The sequence below is a fragment of the Micrasema longulum genome, unplaced genomic scaffold (genome assembly GCF_059751315.1).
Source record: "Micrasema longulum isolate JH-2025_06_02 unplaced genomic scaffold, ASM5975131v1 h1tg001050l, whole genome shotgun sequence".
Taxonomy (NCBI): domain Eukaryota; kingdom Metazoa; phylum Arthropoda; class Insecta; order Trichoptera; family Brachycentridae; genus Micrasema; species Micrasema longulum.
The window spans coordinates 256,928-276,952 of NW_028278238.1; the positions used below are offsets into that span (position 1 = coordinate 256,928).

Genomic DNA, 20,025 nt, shown 5'->3' on the forward strand with positions numbered 1-20,025 from the left:
CCACATAAAATATTTAGTCCTCTTGCAAGGAAAGGTTGCCGACCCATGATCTAAATGATCGAAAATCTGAAAAATTAAGCAGTGTGATTCTAGGAATTAAATAACACTTTTATTTTTTATGCTAATTTGTTCATACGTGAAATATGTTGGTATATATAATCAGATCTAATTTAAATGGATGTTAGGTCTGCCTAATTTCAACTCAGTAGTAACGACTTGGGACCGGTGCAGGGGGCCTAAAATTTTTACATCAGCTGTTTATATTTATCCTCTCGTGGAAAACTTTGCGTCCAGTCATCGACACTTCGACACAAGTGTAAAATTAAGTTTAAAATAAAATTGGGAAACCACAAATGAAAAATACTTTTGAGCTTTTGGTATTCAAACGATATAAACAATTTAAGTTTGTAAGTGAAAATTCTTGATGGAAGTTCATTGTAATTTATTATATAAATAAAACACGAGTGATAAACCACACTCACGAAGGATGGGACACCAACAATAAAATAAAATACTTAAACTCATTAAAATAACATTATATCCATTCATTTGTTAACCCATAGAAAATTTGTCGATAATGATCCTTAAGATAAAAATAACTTTATTTAATTTACTTACATATAACTTTGAATTATGTATCCTTACCTCTGTTCTGTATAAATACATTTAACTTTTTAATAAATATACCAGTCTCGAAGATGTCGCGAAAGCGATGAAACCGGTCACTGGATATTCCAAATTTGTGGATTAAAGTATCACTCGTGTTTTATTTATATAATAAAAAGATATAAACAATTCCTACATAATAAAAATATAAATCAATGGCTTTATTTAACAATTACTGTTATTAAAAGAATAATGAATTTAATGAATAAAAATGTAAACACCTAATAATAATATTAAAAAAACGTAAAAAACAAGTTTTTCTTTTATAATAAAAAAATAAATATATTGAATATTTGGTGATTAAAAAAAACAACGAAAAAAAATTACATTCGTAAAAGCGTTTGTTTAAAAATTAAATGAAAAGAAAAATTTCACCTAGTAAAGAACAAGTTCTCAAAAAGCGCGATTTTCATTCGACCAAATTTTCTGAAAATGTTATTAAATTGAAACAGCTACTCATGAAAATGGTGTTTTTATCGCGTAGTTAAATCGACATTCCAGTGCGATTTTTCGTCTCTTTTCATGAATGTTCATTATTTAGATTTTCCTCACGATATTACTTGCCGCGCAGTATCTCCACATTCAAAACGTTTTAGGTTAGTCATTCAGACTTGGCAGTCTTGGCACTCGGCTGGTTAAGTTCAATTCAGTCAGTTCAGTTCAGTCGACAAAGGAGGTTCGTCCGAGTAGGTCGTTTTTGTACATTTCGTTCTTCTTTGTTCACCTCTAGTAATTTACACAGTTTTGTACGTATATTTAATCAAACAACGCGTCAGTTGACATGAAATCAACTGTTAATGTAACAAAATATTAATAATTTTATATTTGGTGAATTTCTAGAAAAGTGTTGAGTGGTTTAAGAGGATTATAAAACGAAACAAGGTAAATAAATGCACAATTTTATTGAAATGCTTGCTTTTTTAATTGCCATGTGAAATTATGAAAAATGCCCATATATTGTAAATGAACATGATAGTATTTACATGTCAAGTGATTTTTCATTTTAATTTTATAAATTTACACGTGATATTAATTCTTCACGCATTTTCATTGCGTTAATTAATTATTTAAACTGAAGTCGTAGACTGTTCGTTTTATTACCAGTTTATTTTAGTCCAAACAGAATAATATACCGCGGAATGAGTCATCTAGCCATCTAGCAGTTGTGTTGTATTATAGTAAGCGCATTAAGCTAACATGAAATGTTTGGACCCGTATTACAATGATATGACAAGATATTTACATTTACCGATGTTTGTCGATATAGTTAACTCGCATTTTCTATTCCAAAAATTAAAAATTAAAGTAACCTACGATGGTAATGAAAAATGTGTGCAAATATTAAAATAAAAAAAAAAAATAATGGCACAAGTACAAAATTGTCGTTTTTGAGTTAAGTAACTTAAAACATTAAACCTTCCCGATTTAGTTTTTTTTGTTATTGTTATATTAGTATAGAACTACTTATATTTTAAGAGATACAAAATCTCCATCTTAGAACAGACTGAACCATGTTAGATGGAGACTATCCTAAACAGAGAACGCTCCATTTTCATTTTCTATTCACTAGTTTTATATAGATTCCCTGTTATTAAATGTGTATTTTTATATTATGCAATAAATTTATAAAATAAAATAAATAAATATTGCTTATCCACATAATCAACGCCAAGATTCTTCAAAATATTTATATGTGCCCCTAAAATCAAAAATGTCAATGTTATATTATACCATTTAAAAAAAATTAAATTCAAGAAATGATAGGGGTACCAAAGTTATTATACTATTGTAATTTTTGAAAACATATAAAACTAGATAGCACAAGTGAGTAAACTCGTTGTGTCGTTTATTCTTGCGAATTAGTGTTAGTTTACTGATGTAGCTTGGGTGTGTGCAACTGCTCACTTTTTTTAGAAAATATTTTTTAAGTTGTGCCACTGTTATTCCCAGTATGCGAATTGAACTACGCTGAAGTTAAAAACGACTCATCTACTTAACCGTACTCTGCTTGTAATCAATGATCAAGATTGTTTGGTATTAAAATTGCTGTGCCCTTTGCATCATTACGTACCAAAAAAAACATTGACTGTTTAATCTTAATACAAAAATCATAAACGTTTAACTGGTCAATATTAACGTTCGAAGTCCGCTGTGAATCACTGTGTATTGAATGCATATTACATCTTTTAATTAGTCATTTTATAAAAAATTATTACATATTAAACGGCCTGAGCCAAATACAACAGTTATATGAAGAAACATATACATTTACAAGAAACTGAACAAAATGAACACAAAACTATGTAGCAAAGACAAACAAAGGCAATAAAATAATAGTTTACAAAATATTAATAAACACGATAAACATACAAGACTTCGAGCTATGCCAACCATCTTGATCCCACACTATTTGAGTGGCGAAAAGATCTACGAAAAGCCGGAAGATCTATCCCAATGAATTCCACGTTGAGTGAAGAACTGACCAATCTTCCCATTCTGGACATTGGAGCATGTTGCTCTTAGAAGATTTTATAAATAGCAGCTGGTGACATGGCTGGGAACATGAAAAGAAATTGATTGCAACAGAGATGGGACATCACTAATAGCAATAAGTATTTTGAAAATGCATAAAAAGTCCATCTCAGTTCTATGTTTTTCCAACAATTTTGACTTGTGACGGTTTTTCTTTAGTGTATCGAATGTGGCTTAGTTTCATGTGTAACGTAAATTTTATAATAACATGGGTTTTTAAAGCGAAGATGCATCTTAAAAAATCATCTACATAGATATGTAATCTGGTTATAAAATTAGAAAACAGTTCAATAAAAAGGTCCCTACTTTATTGCTAAAGGCTATCTGGGCTGGTATTCTGAACGCTATCGCAGGGTTAGAGGATACTTTATAAGCACTTAATTACTACTAAATTACGCGCTAAAGAAGTGTTCTATACTCCCGCGATAACGTTCAGAATACCAGCCCTGATGTTTTTATTTCTATGGGAATTTAATACAAGATGTAAATTTGCGTTTAAGCATAGCACAAAATTTAACATTTTAGGGCCTCGATTACAATGGGAAGTTAACAGAGTCATCTTTAATTGACTGTAAAATAAAATAGGATTATCTTGATGAAATATAATTATAAAAACAAATAAACGCGTTTAATAACAGATTACCGATGAAAATATTTCAAATTTTAGTTCAAATATACACATTTTCGTACAGAAAAATCGATTTTACTCCATGGACAATTGATGATAATTCTGCTAAATTCTGATTTTAATCGGATCCTGGATAAGACTTTCAAACTAAAACCATCACCAATAATTCACGAGTTGTACAATTTTTAATCTTATTGAAATATCCTTCTTGTCATGTTAGATTAAATAAATATTTGTACATTGTACACTGATTATTTTTGATAAGAATTAGGAAAAAATCATATAAAATGACAATAACATTACCAACACATCTATAGTCTAGAGATGTGACTGTATTACTGTAATAATTATTTGAACATTTGAACAATTCAATTGATCTGTCATAGCATGTTATTACGATTATTCTTAATGGGACTGTAATTTTAATATTTTTAGATTATTTAGATGTGCGCATATGTGGCTCAAATGTCTAAATAATAGCCAGTTATTTTATTAAACACAAATACAAATGAAATAATATTCGCAAGATGTTTATCTCTTCTACGCAGTTTGTGAATAACGGGAGTTTTCAGCACGATTTTCTTGACCTTGTCGTGATCTCCAAACCAAACTGATTTTGGAAGGAATGGGAAATGAACCAGGGAATAAATAAATTGTTAATTTTCCATGGCATTGAATAACTTTTTATTCACATACTTAATTTTGATTTAATAAAATTCTACAAAGTTTGATTTATATATTCAGAGATATACAGATAACGTTTCATTAATTAATGTATTTTAACAAAATAAATATAAAACAAATTTGTTTTGAACCAATTATTTTTTCTTTTTTCTATAGACCGATTCCAAAGCTACACGAGCTTCTTTTTTTGCTTTTAATAACTTTTTTCTCTATTTACAGTACAATTACATAGTTTTATGGTATATACAGTTATAAACATATTACAACAGAGATGAAGAACATTTAAGAGAAGATAATATAGAATTCTAGGCATCTACAAGGCGTGTGACCTCTCAATGGCTGGTTTAAGTGGCTACTTTACACACTGTGTAACATTCACCATTCTGCCTATATTTAAATATCTATATTCCTTCAATTCTTTCATATGTTAATGTTATTATACTTACAGAGAACATCATTATACTTACAGAGGAATATTTTTCTTTAATGAAATAATAAAACAAAGATAGTAAAAAGTACAGTCAGGAATACAATATATTTAAGAAAGAAGTAAAAAATTACATTTATAACTCCTCTTTATGTAACACTGATTGAAAACATCGTTTATATCTTTTTTGTAATTTATTCATGTTATTCTAAAAATATTATTGATTGAAATAAAATAATCTATTGTAAGACGTCACTCCCCATTATGTACGCAAGAATTTCTTTTACGTAATGGGAAACGTTAATGTAAATATATGTATTTGATTAATGTAAAAAATTGTATTTAGTTGTAATACTGTATTTTTATTTGTTATTAAAAAAAAATAATAATAATAAAATATATATACATTAAGGAATTAAAAAAACGATGAGAAGAAACTTTTAAAGAAATAAAAGACAATAAATTTAAGTTAATTTAAAATTTTTAATTAGTTTAAATGTATAAAAACATGTCAAGCATAGGTGAGAAAATAGAAAGAATAACAAGTGTATCAAGTAATCTTCAAAATTTTAAAAAACAATATTAAAAAAAGATTTTATAACGAAGGTAGATAATAAAATTTTATCAAAGCAATATTAGCAGTAATAAAAAAATCAGTAAAGAAATTTAATTAAAAATAAAAATATTAAAGTATGTAATGTGATGTGATGTAAGAGAAAAAGGGTATGTACTTAATATAATTGATCAACGGGAATTTTATTTGAAAGTTTTCAATCCACTGTTTTTAAATCATTGTAATCCTGAATGACAGATATCTATATGGTTGGAAAAGCTGTTAAAAGTTAAACAAAATCTATGTAAAAACGAATTCTGACAATAGTTCGAATTGACGTAAGGTATTCGAAAGGTTGGGTGATTTCGTAGGGCATGCGGTGAATAATTAATTTAAATTTCATTTTGGAGCTGTGACGAATCAGCTACACTGTTTATAATTTTATAAAGGAATGTGAGGTACATTAATGTTCTCCTTTTTTCAAGATTATTAAGTTTGTGAAAGCGTGCAGATAAGTCATAATTTGGAAATGTACGAGAGCATCGGAAATTCAAATGTTTCAATTTTTTTTTTCTTTCTTTATCAAGGTATACTTAACTTTTGAATTCTATCCTATTTTATTTTTACAGTGATTACTAAATATTACATCAATACATATGGAGCTAATTAGTCAAATCTTTTTGTCACGTTGTTCTTTTAAAGATGGAAAGTGTGAGATGGATACTATATTTAAAGCCAGACAGGAGTAGACTAAAGGAAAAATTCTTCATTCGGTCATTTATTATTTTTTTCTTATTGTGAATCGCATTTTTAATTTCTGAGTTTTTTAAGTTGTCTAATTTTGGTATTTTATTTTCAACATGAAAAACTTTGAATCCAGTGTCTTTATTGAATCTATGAGATGGTTTGCAAAATTAGAATAATTATAATGAATAACCACAAAGTCAGTGATTCAAATATAAAGTTTATAAATATATTTTTAACAAGCCTGAATCAGTTTTGGTTTTAAAGACTTGTTGCAGAAATCAATTGCGCAAATATAAAGTGCGCTGACCTCAACAAATATGCAATACTGATTTAAAACGATAAATTTCAAAAACTGCGTTTTTTATTTTGCCAATTGAACGTATTTTGCAGTATGTTAAAAATACGGACTAAGTTCAAACATGTACATATTCCAATGTGAGTTTTCTTCCGTATTTTTCAAACATAATTTCCAGATCCAAATCACACTAGATTTTTTTCATAACATTACGTGTAAAATAATTAAATGTAAGTACAATTCTCGTAATGTAATAAAATATTTTGCCAAATTTTCTTTATCTTCTGCGGAAATTTCGTAAATTGAGATAAACAATGTACCATGTTCTAAAGTTCTATGTTTACCGCATCGAAATAATCTGCACGATGATGGACACTTATATTTGATCGAATACTCTTTAAATTCACAATAAATTTATAGAATACTCTTTGAATTCACAATAAATTTATTGAATACTCGTTCAATTCACAATAAAATTATAGAACACTCATTAAATTCACAATAAATTTATCAAAAAATAATCATAGCTGAGTTTGTACAAATGGACGTATTATTGATTTGTTTTTTTAGAACTTAGTATTTTTAGAAAGCTAGAAGCTACATCGCAGTAAAATTTTGATGATAATGTTTTTTTTTTTTAAATATTAAAATCCTATGAAAGGAAATTTTCCTTCAATCAACAAACAAAAAATAACAAAATATCTAATTAAAATTACATACATATTTATGAATATTTTCTTGTGCTAAACATAAAAACATTATTCATAAAACTTTTTTTTTTAAATGCCAATAAGAACGAATAAATTAAAACTCAGTGCGATGTTACATAATATAAAAACTTTTGTGAAACGCGTGGCAGAGATAATTATTATTGTACTTTATTTACATCAAATTTATTTCGTGGGATTCGTAGCTACTTTCAATGTCAAAATGAACACAAATGAATTGTCTTATCAATGTAACATTATCCAGTATTTAAATTATAATTGTGATTTTAGTCGTTATTGTGAACCATATGAATTTGAAACTGTGTAACTGATAGTTTATGTCTGGTCCGCTGTTATCAGTACTAAAAATTATGCATTTTACCTACAGATATTCTTTAAGACCTAATGCCTTTGAAATGAGCATATAATCTTGAAAGATTGAAAATACGATTAAAAGTTATTCCAAAATTATTAATTGACAAAAATAATGACTCAATCGAAATATCTATAAAATATTACATTAATAATCTTGAAAATGATTTTTGATTTTCTTCCTTGCCTATAATTATCCTTATTTCCTTTAAATACCACGTGTAAAATAACGATTATATTTTTGTACTATATATTCTTTCTTTCTAAACTTTCTCAAATCCTCTGTCCGTTGACAAAATTGACAGCTTTAAATAATTAAGAATTCACATAACTGAGGATGGAAGCATGCACAAAGAACTCACAACCCGCCTAGGAATTGCTGGAGCAACTTTTAACATGATGCGTGTTGTCCGGAACTCTAGTCTATACTCGGTCAAAACGAAATGCTGATTATTCAACTCTTGTATAATGCCAGTACTCCCACATAGGTGCGAACTTGGCACCTCACAGAACACCAAACTTGAGTTTTGAGAGTAAGTGCTTGAGGAGAAAATTAGGCATAAGGTGATTCGATTTTATAACTAACATTAAAGTCCGAGAACGGACTTAAGCTAGGGTTTCCTAGGACAGCGGTGCCCGTAGTTTAACGGCCGTAGTGAACGGTGATGCAGTGGACAGGCTTCGTAACGGTGACTAGAGTGTGGTTTCCTAGGAAAACGGTATTATCAATACCGTTTACCTCGGAAACCACTCTCTAGTCGATGTTACGACGGCTGTCTACTGCATCACCGTTCACTACGGCCGTTAAAATACGGGCACCGCTGTCCTAGGAAACCCTAGCTTTAGCAGCCTCCTGTTACGATCGGTCCTAGCTTGGACACGTGCTGCGCATGCCTCAGGAGAACCTAAAAACAAGTTTCCTCTTCTTTAAACCTGCGGGCTCACGCCGTCCTGGAAGGCCGTCGATGACGATCTTTCGACTTTATTCGGTGGAACTAAGGGCCTGGTTGACGTGGGAGAAGGTGAGAGTGCTGTCTGGCGATAGGGTCTTCTGGAGGCAATTGGTAATGTCCAGATGCTCCACTTAGGAGCGAATGTGGAAAAGAAAATAAGAAGTCTTATTAGAAGAAGATATTATTTTAATTTTAATGATATTATTATTTTGTATACTAGTTTATGTTTGTTACTTCATAGGTATGATTTATATTCTATACTTAAGTTTTGAATGTTGTTTCTTTTATTTCGATTGTTTAAAAAATATATAGATGTTGTATCATATGGGATCATTATTATTTAAGTATTTTTGGATTGTCTTTTTTAAAATTTAATATTCGCAATAGAAAGAAATAATAAATCAATGAGAAAGTGCTATCCCATTTCGTTACAAATATTACATACATGTTTTTTCATTCTAGTTAAAATATGCTTTTCATGAATCGTTTATGTAAGAATTGTTTTAGGAACCCAATTGATAGATGTATTAAAATTAGAATCCATGTGAAATAAAATTAAAATGATTGATGAAAAATATAAAGAATGCGTTTTATTGGAACGGGGGTAGATTTAATGGAAATTGTTAAGGCACTTAAACTGGGGTGAAAAAGGCTTTTCACACAACATAATCCGTTATCCATTCCTTTAGCAATATGAAAAATACTTACTGCCAATCCTATGAAATATAATAGGTCAATAAAAATCGTTTTCCAATTAGGTTTTGGGTTCCTTGGGCTTGGCGTTACAATCAATAATTTGTTATTAATTCAGTAATGGTTCTAATTCGCGTTGGTGCGAAGTGACACGAAAAGTAATACGGGGGTGTTTTCCACAGAATGACCTATTATTTCCCTCTACATATTGTTTACAAATACTTTAAACAGTTTCTATATACTCTACCCAATTATTACAAGGAAAATAGAGTTCCTTTTAAAACAGGCCGTAAAATAATATTTGTTTCTCATTTTACTTGCCGAGTATTTGATTTTATATTTTATAAAATAACTTGATAGTGGCCATAAAAATATGGTTATTGTAGAGATAGAGTTTAATATAAAGAATAACGTCTTATAGCTAGGAAGGTCTGAATCTGAGTGCCTTTAAATTGATCACTTTTGGCCTCCAGTCGATGGCAACGTTCGACGTGGCTCCGCCCACTCTCACGTAATGATTGGCACTGCAGCGACATCTCTTGAGCAGTGAGTGTCATTACTTCACTACACTTTGTAAATGTTAATAGATTACATATTTAAATATTTATGTTTTTCTATATTTTATGAGTAAATTACCAAAAAAAATCATGAATAATTTCGTGAACATGTTTTTAAATAAAAATTCATGTAGTTTTTTTTTTGTTTTAATTGTTCTGCTTTTCGGTTAACTTGTGTTTTTTTGTAATGTTTAAATAAAATCATTTGATTGACAAGATTTTATTCGAATTCGACATAATTAAATTTATTTTTTAGTATTTTATTCTTATATTTATTACATATTATACAGAAGAACTCTGTTTATCCAAACCCCAATTATCCGGATTGCAAAATATTCGGATCGTTAGCAGGAAATAAAACCTTGAAATAAGGACCTTGCTGCTTGTAAACAAGCTTTTTCGTCAAAGCAACAAACTTTGCAGCCGGCTTATTCTGTTACAATTTCGTTTCGTAAGTTCGTTCGTTCGTCATGTATCCATCTCATTATAACGCATTCCAAACCATATTTTGCTCTTGTTACCTCTCAAACAAGACGAATGAGTTTAAGAAACGAATTATTTAACAACTGGACTGGACATGTTTAAATAAATTTTTAATGTGATTGCAATTCGCTGCATTATTTTAAAAGCAATAAAAAGCAATAATGAGCTTGGCCTGACTCTCATTATTTCGGATAGTTGGAGTTTTACTGTGCATACATACAATATTTATTTCTAGGGAATCTATATAACACTAGAGCTGTGATGGCGAACCTGTGACCCGCGGGTCAGACACTGACCCACGCAGGCTTTTCGAATAACCTGCACGTTGATTTTTGTAAACTTAATTTTTATTTTTTCGAGTGACGCTTGAAGAGTTAACCCACGAGCTAGTACTAAAAAAAATAACTAAATTTGACCCACTTCTCAAAACGGTTCGCCATCACTGCACTAGAGCATTTGAAAATGAATACGGAATGTCTTCTAGTTCGGCCAGTCTCCGTCTAACTTGGCTCAACCTTTTCTATGGCGGAGATTTGATCTATCAACTTGAAATTCAGTAAAATGTTAATCCTGGCGCGTTCAGAAAGAATTTGACTGTAAAATTTAATCAATTTTTTCAGGCGAATTATTTTAAGCGGACAAAGGCAACCTCCTCTGGCTCTTTTTAGAGCATATAGGACATGCTCAACGGATGCACTCCCGGTTCTAACGGGCTTGTTTCCTTTAGATCTGGAGGTTCAGCGACGATCTGCAAATTTCCACCTAAAAAGAAGGCGTTCCTCTGTTATTGGTGGCGTCCGTCTACTCCCAACTGAACGAATGTCTCAATCAAATATTAAAAAAATGACTTTAAATGCTCTTCTTAATGCTTGGCAATCGCGATGGGAATCTTCCTCTTCAGGGAGGGTTACCTTTCTTTTTTTTCCTTCAACCGTCAGCGCTTAGAATCTTCTTGGGTTATCCCCGATCACTGGACTACGCAGTTTTTATCAGGTCGTGGTAAATTTAATCAAAAATTATTTGTTTTTAATATTGTTGACTCCACTTCGTGCTGCTGCGGATATCCTAACCAATCTTCTGAACACATCCTGTGGTCTTGTCCCTTTTCCCTTCTCTATGATTACCAAATGGAGCTTCTCGCTACTATCCGTGGCCCTGTTATAGGTCCTGTCGGATATACAGATCTGGTGGCTTCTAAAAAAAGAAGTTCTTCTTTAAAAAGTTTTGTAATCATTTCGGCCAATTGATCATGTCCAATCAATTTAATCCCAGTCAGTGAAGAATTCACTTCCCTCTCTTCTCAATCTAATGAAGTACATATTATGTACTTCTGGATTACTCTCTTTCAGCACAAAGATGCTAAGGCTACCAGATTTCAGAGAGCTCCTTCGGGCAGCTTTTCTCGTTTGACAACGAGCAAATTTTCCGTGTATGTGGGCACCGCCAAGGAGACTTATGTCCTCAGATGCGGTGTGCGGTATGTGGTGGGTAAGCTGTAAAATTTAATCGCCATAGAAACGCCTTTTTCGTAGAACGGCGAGATGCGTGTTTAACGTAACAGGCGCATTACATAAATATAAACACAAGTAACGCTACCAATTCAAATGCGCATTTAAAATTATCTGTCGATCTATTTATCACCATGACATAATATAAGCCATGACCCCCGAAATGAAGTATTTTTAAAAACGATATATCTATATTTCTTCTTTTATATATACAAAATAAATCACCATTATTAGCCTCGCAAAAACTCGAAAACGGCTTGACAGATTTACGTGCGGTTTTTTGCAAAATTTTCTAATTTACGTCCCCAAGGTTTATAAATAATACCATTTTCAATAAGTTGAGTGGAAAAAAAGTTACAGGCGTATATGTGTTTTCCATCGATTTTCCAGGGTTGCTTCGACCAAAATTCATATGTTTAAAAATTCGGAGAAAGTCGTTTTTTGTGTCCTTATTTTTCATGGATTTTTAGTAAGGTTTGCAGACTGGCCGGATTTCCTCCCAAGGGAGTTATTCGGATCTAAATTTGTTGCAACAGAGAAAAAACATTTAAGAAAAGGGAATATGGAAGTCTAGGCATTTACAAGGCTTAATATCTGTCGTTGGCAGGTTTGAATGGCCACTTTACACACCGTGTAACATTCACCAATATGCCTATGCTTAAACATCTACATTTCCTCAACTCTTCAAAAAAATGTTTTCTCTCTATTGCAATAAATTTAGATATTTATTTTCTATTCAATCACGGCTAAATCGGAGTCATTGCTTTTTGTTTTCGAAAAAAAGATCATTCAAGCTACGTCTAATTTTCAGTTAATGAGTTCTGTGAAATTATACGAACAGCTCCGATGTGTAGTATACTCGTGACGTGACTGTAGTCTGTACGAAACCCGATGAAATATATTCTCAATTGATTCAGTTGCTAGGTCTGATGACCTCATGATGCCAAAACTATCCGTCAAGGCCTTCCCTAGCGAATGTAAGAAGTTACGACTTATAACTTATAACAAAAACGGAGACTTGGTACACGAGAAAAAAGATCACCGCCTAAAAACACAAAATGTTTTTATATTATAAAATAATATTTTTTTCCATAAATTAATGATTGATAAAATTGAGGCACTTTTTGGATATGGGTAATGGGGTCTTTTCACATTTTATTATTATGATATTTAAATAACTAAAAAATACGATGCCAGTGGTTTTTTTTGCCTTGCAATGTAGGATATTTTTTTTACAATGCAATGGCTTAAAATGCGCATATTTTTAATTACATGAAAACAACACGTTTCGCATTCTATGGGACAAACGGCACGAGTAAACCAAATTAATAAATAAGTTACGTTACCACGCTGTACTTATACGTAATGTTTTTTAAAAGTGCACTCGACGGGCATGACGTATGACGTCAACGTGACGTCACGCTAATAGGGAAATATCACTTTTATTTAAACATTTTTAAAGTAAAAGAGTCTATGAAGTACAGTAAAAAAAGAAAAGATTTTTGCTACTTATAAGTAGCTTGAAAAATATTTTTTAATTTGTAATTTTGAATTCCCGCGTCATTGCAATGGCCACGTCCCTTATACGTCACGATTCACGTTCATTTTTAACTTTATTTCAAATCATTCAAATGTTTATGGAACATCGTTACTAATCTTGACGTCTCAACTATCAATGCCAAACATGTTGCATTTTTCCAGTGACATTTTTAATTTAATTTCCTTTTTTAAAGTTATATATGAAAACACTTCTCCGCAATATCCATATTGATTTTGTAAATACAGTAAATTATTCTTAATTCTTTCACATATTTTTACGTGTATTCGTAGTACGCGATATTTACCTATTGTGAACTGCGAACCGTTTTGTATGTCATCATGATCAAACTCTTTCCGCATCTAATGGTGTATAGGGCACTGCACTGGTACATCAATCGCAGCGTAACTTGGTCGTATTTACTACATCAAAGTAAGATGATCAGTCTTACGCTTCAGGTGCCAGTCCAGGGACTATGGAATATTCAAGAGTAATAATATTTTTTTAAATAAATATCTAACGTCAGCCTTATTGGGATTCGAATTTGAGACCTCTTGCGTGAAAGGCAAAAGCTCTGACTACTACACGAGGCCGACAGACGTTTTGTATGTACTCTTTTTTAAACCCGAAAATTATGAACGAAAGTCTTTTATAAATTAATTAATTGATTGATTCATTATTTGATAAAGTTTAGAATCGTAATAAATCCCTTTATATATGTAAAATATATTTTCAACGTTATTCCCAATTCGTGAAAATACCGTATTAAGACCAAAAACAATTTGTTTTTATAAGCCAGGATGTGGTCTTAAGTCTCAAGGTAGTGTTGCAAACTGAAGGTAAAATGGTTGAATCCTGTCTGTCATAATAATAATTGGTTTATTGTTAGTTAGGTTTATCGCGCAAGTTCTTAAATTATTCTTTCAATTAAAGTATTCGGACTATTCTAGTTTAAGACTTAAGAAAAATATAATAAAATAACATTAGGTAGCTAATTAATGTACGAATTGGCAAAACACTGCAATGTATCTGTTTATTACCAATATATTTTCAAGCTCAGTTAGCAACACAAAATTACCACAATAATTGTATTTATTATTTATCACAAAACAGGCTGTACAATACTGTACGTGTTCCTCCTATCAATATTGTATCAAATGCCTTCCTGAAGATTACAAAACAGTATTCTTTATGTGCAATGACGTTATGTCCGATATCAATTTTAAACAACAACTGATTATTTGACCAAAGTAATGCCTTTGTACATAAATTGTTTTTTTTTTTTTGTATAAAACAAAATACGCAGCAGCGTTGGGAGGATCATTACCGCGCTTCTTCTACAGGTAAAATCACTAAAATGTTTTTCCCAACGCTGGCTGATGCAGCAAACTTCCGTCATCATCACCAAAGTACTTTTGAAACGACCCAAATTTTTACCGGACACGGAGCTATGAGAAGTTATCTATATAGGTTTAAATTGAGGAATGATGACTATTGTCCATGCGATGACATTTCTTCACAGAGTATAGAACATCTGTTATTTCAGTGCCCATTTTTTTAGTTTACAACGCCATAATCTTGAAGCAGAATGCAGGAAAGGTGGAATATCCTTAACAGATATCCACACTGTAGTTAACAGTAGTTATCACGCGCCATTGCTTTTGAACTTTGCAACAATGGTGATTGGACTCATAAAGGTAATGAACCAAAATCAGTGATCGAACATCCCATTTCCAAGACAAACAAAAACTTTTTTTTTCCGAGTACCTTAGCCTTGTACATGACACGTAAGGCTACTAAATACAGGGGTCCAAATATATATTTAAAAAAATTGATCATTTTAAGATCGTTGTAAATATTGAAATAGTAAAAAAGATTTTTTAATTTATGCCTACCAAATTTTAACAATATGAATAAACGAATGAATGAATCCGTAGTGTCTACTGTCTATTCTTGTATATTTTCAATAAATTCGATTATGACTTTTAAATTTCGGATTAATTTATTTGCAAATGGATTTTTCTTATAAAAACAATGCAATTTCGAAGTCAGTAGTAAACTTTAAAACAGTTTGCACTCACCTAAAAGATTGCGGAACTTCTTGCCTATTAATGTTAAGCAAACACTAGTCGTGAGCTTACTTCTTCCACTCCTTGACTATGCAGAAGCTTGTTATGTTGATGCTAATTATGAATTGCTTGATAAGCAGGAACGATTTCAGAAGTTTAAATACGTTTTATTTTTAATCTTCAGAAAATTTGACTCAATTACGTTGGCTTAGTATCAGACATAGATTAAACATTCACATTCTATCACTTCTTTGCAATATTTTAAATAATCCCACTTCGCCTGTTTATCTGAGAGAGCTCTACCAACCTCTACCACAGCATGGACTTTCTCTTCGTCCTGGTAACGAGAGAGCCATTTCAATCCACAATCCACTTTCACAGTTGTTCCCTCTAAATTATAGTAAAATCTTCCTACTAATGTCAGAGACTTCTTCATTCACATTAAAATTACGTATGAAATGTCACCGGAATATTTTAGTTTTTCTTTTCTCCTACCTCTTTCCTTCTCACTTTACACCTTCCTCTTTTCATAGTAAAGTGTAGATATTTAGTGATTTTTTTTTTTTTAAATGTATTCCAATGTTTTGTATAATAATGACAATATTATAATATACGTTAATAAGTTAAAGCTCCTATAACGTAAATTGAAGAACTGTTACATATGGCGGCCTCCGTGGTGTAGTGGTCAAGACGCTTGACTCACACACGGAAGGTTCCGGGTTCGATTCCCGGTGAGAACACAAAAATTAAAATGTGATTTTTCTCAAGCTTGGGTGCTTTGTGATGTAATTCACCACTGTAATTAGGCCTCCTGGCCTGTTGTGGTGCAAAAAAAAAAAAAAATTGTAAAAAAATGTTATATGCATAACATAACAAACTATTAAATTTTCCTTTTGTTTTATTGTGTATTTCATTTAATACTTATTTTAATGAAATCGCTGGGTTATAAACAATAAAAACGCCTAATTTTGGGACTTTTGACTTTTTTAAATACGTTTCTGTTTTGGCCTAAACTAGTACAGAAGCCGAAATTCGGTTTAGGTTTCGGGTAAAAATTTCGTTTCGGTCGGTCACTAAAAATTATGAGTCAAATTTCCGTAATAATTAATTTGAATATTATTACGTAAATTAAAATTGTAAAAAAAATCAACGCTTATCAGTTCATGGTTTACCTCTTCGTTGTAATTCTCAAGGCACTCTCTTAATACCCATTCGCGATTCCTTTTTCTTCTCTAACTCATATAGTGTCCATGCGGCTCAACTGTGGAATCATCTCCCATCAAAGATATTACTACAGTATCTCTGTTTAAATCACGTCTGAAGAACATCTCCTCCTTCTTTCTTAATCCCACCTCCTTTCCTCTTTCCCCTGTTTTCCATTTTCCTACGGAGCAATAGTATTGATTTAAGGTAATTTATATACAAATTAAGTTTTATTTTACTTTTATACATCTTTAGCTTTTTTAAATTTATTTTCTATTGAATATGTTTTGTAACTTGAATTATAAAATAAAACTTTAATTATTCAGGTTGGTTGGAAGAAATTACCATTTGGTAATAAGCCCGCTAATGTACAATATTAACATTATGTACGGAAAGTTAAATATATAGAAAATGGAATAAAATTTACTAAAAAAATTAAATACGATGTTCAGGCAATAATAAACCTTTTCTGCTTATCCCAACAAAAGGAAAGGACGACAGGCAATTAGTTTTATATTATGTTTTTTCTTTGGTATAATCATTCCCATTCTTTGGAACAGTTAATATCAGGATTTGACAAGGACAATTATTAAGACACGGGAAGACCTTTTGTAACCGTCATTAAAGCTCAATTTTCTCTTTACACTAAGATAATATTTACTTGGTATATTTATATATTAGAGGTTCACCTCAATCCTTTAGAAATAAAAGATAATGACATAATGATAATGTAAGTCTTAATAATACCATAATAATACTATTTAAATTATAAATAATCTACTTGTGAGTCCGGTGAGGCAAAACTTCTGAACATATTTTACAAGTAACATTTTAAAATTTTATAATGAACACTTGTAATTTTTATTTTAGTATAGTCTTAGTTCTATGTCCGAGCAAATAAAGAATAAAGTTCTGGGTGGAAAAATAGAACCAGAACCCTGGATGAGTGCTTTCACTTCTATTGCTTCTCCTGTAAAAATCCTGAGAAAGGAAATCGAGTGGCAATTAGTCCGTAGTGTATTCGTTGGCGTGTTTGTTTACCATGCTTGCGTTCCCAGGTTTGATTCACTAGAGTTTGAAGCGTAAGACTGATCACCTTAGCTTATATGCAACAAAAATGTTTAAGTTACGCTGTAATTGGAGTAGAAATTATGATAGTAATTTGTATTTGTATCTGTATTATTTGTGTGAAACCACGATGTAAAAGCCCTAAGGGCTTCTTCTTTTTCGTATTCATTTAGATCTGTTGATCTGTTCTGAAAAAGAGCTGCTACTCTTGGGACCGTGAGATCTAACTGTCCGTCCATCTTCCAGGAAGACGATGACCAGATGGAAAGAATTAGCCGCAATATAAGAGATTCTGGAGTTGTCGATTCTGTTAACATGATCTCTTTAGAATCTTCGTCTTGCTATGTTCATCGCACAACATCTTCGATGTCACAAGTTCGTTTTATTTCTTCACTGTGGATTCGATCTCAAAGCGCTCTTCCTGTGATGGTTCTTATAGCTGTGGACGTTTATAAATAAATAATTCATGTAAGTAGAAATAAGAATTTGAAAAAGTGTTTTACTTAAAACGACTTAATAATCGTAATATACGTTTTTAAAGTACAATTTCTTCTCAACTTCTGAGGTGCCCGACCTAGGTATCGTTTTTGATCAAAAATTATCCTTTATTAGGCACGTAAATAATATTAGTAGTAAATCTCTTAAAATGTTAGGCTTCATGTTACGTGTGACAAAGGAATTAAAAAACATAGGCACTTTGAAGTTGATGTATACTTCATTAGTGAGAGTATAACTCTACAATATGGACTCCTTACTACAACTGTCACCAAAATTCTCTTGAAACAGTCAAAAAAAATTCTTACGGTTTATAGATTTTAAATTTAGAATCAGTCATGAATTTTTAAATTACGATTTTTTACTTAATACATTAAATTTGTTATAACTTAACGATAGAAGAAAAATTATTGACCTTTTAAACTTATTCAACATTGTAAATTCAATATGGGATTGCCCTGAACTATTATTTCTTATCAACTTCAGGGTGCCTGGAAGAATGACTAGACAAGTGCCACCGTTTTGTAGCAACAATTCACGGACAGTGTATACTTGTAATGCCGTATTAAATAGACTTCGTGAACTCGACAATAGTTATTCCCACGTATCTAATATATTTAGTGTAGGGTATTTTTCCTCTAGAACAAACCTTTTGAACTTTTTCAAAGATGGTGAATGGTAATTATATTGATTTATTCATGCATTTCATAATATATACAGTTTTTTGTTCACTGCCCAGCTGTATGAAACAGTACTTATGATTTTCTTGTTGTATTACTGTAGAATGTTTTATTATTTCAACTTTCTACTGAATATGCTGAATAATTTTTAGATTTATTTTATTTTTATAAATCTTGGGTATAAGAAAATTTGTTTTTAAAAAAAAATGTTTAGCCAAATATGTTAGTATTATAAATGTTTGAAAAAGGCAGATTTGCCGTTTATGTTAATAAAATAAAATGAAATAATTTTAAAATGGTGTATGGTGTTTTTGTACAATGTACAATAGTTGATTGTCACCGTGTACATAGAAGTTACCTTAACATAGAGAGAAGCATGAACTCAATCTATTATTCTACACGAGAACTTCTTGTGTGATATAATGGCTTCCTAACACGCTTAGGAATAATTACATGAATTAGTACCTAGTATCTAGCCAGTAAAACATGCCAGAGAAGGGTCGTAGATTTTTGGGCTAATTTTGTTAGATGATCTAATTATATGCTGATATAATGTCTCGTGCTGACATTTTGAGATCCCTACACTGCAGTCCCGATTAACCGAATTTCTCGATCAACTGAATCACCGAATTACTTTTTGTAGTACCATAGTATGTACTGATTTCATACATTAAGCGTCGTAAAAGATAAAAAAGGAAAAGACCAAACCATTCAAAAGCAACCAGGATGTTTGAAGATCTCATGGTGTACCTTGAGCAACAAAAAGAAACGTCTCCTGCTGAGCTGCTTCTATTTTATTTATTTTAGTTTATTTTATTTTATTAGGTAATTCAACAAAGATAGAACTCTAGAACTCTATAGAAATAAAATAAATATAGAACTCTAGAACTCATACAATTTAAAAGTATTCGTCGGTACAATTTTACATGCATATATCTTCAATTATAAAATAATACAAAATAGATTAAAGATAAAATAATAATAATAAACCAAATTTATATACATATTAAAATATTATTTTTTTATACAGGATACAATGCAATAAAAAATAAGTTGTACGTGTTTACTTATTAGATAAGATTTATTCGTAAGAGATTTTTCGCAGAAGCTGAGAGAGTATCATGAAAAATGTCAATTTTATTGTTTCGGCAGTACATATTATATTCCC

General features: G+C 31.0%; 1 protein-coding gene across 1 annotated transcript in view; it reads left to right on the plus strand.

Moving 5' to 3' along the window:
- Window positions 1–1,269: 1,269 nt before the first annotated feature.
- Atet (ABC transporter expressed in trachea) overlaps window positions 1,270–20,025 on the plus strand; it is a 98,182-nt gene continuing 79,426 nt past the window's right edge. The window contains exon 1 of the mRNA XM_088233022.1: window positions 1,270–1,548. The gene's annotated coding sequence lies outside the window, so the exon portion shown is untranslated. The remainder of the gene's footprint in view (window positions 1,549–20,025) is intronic.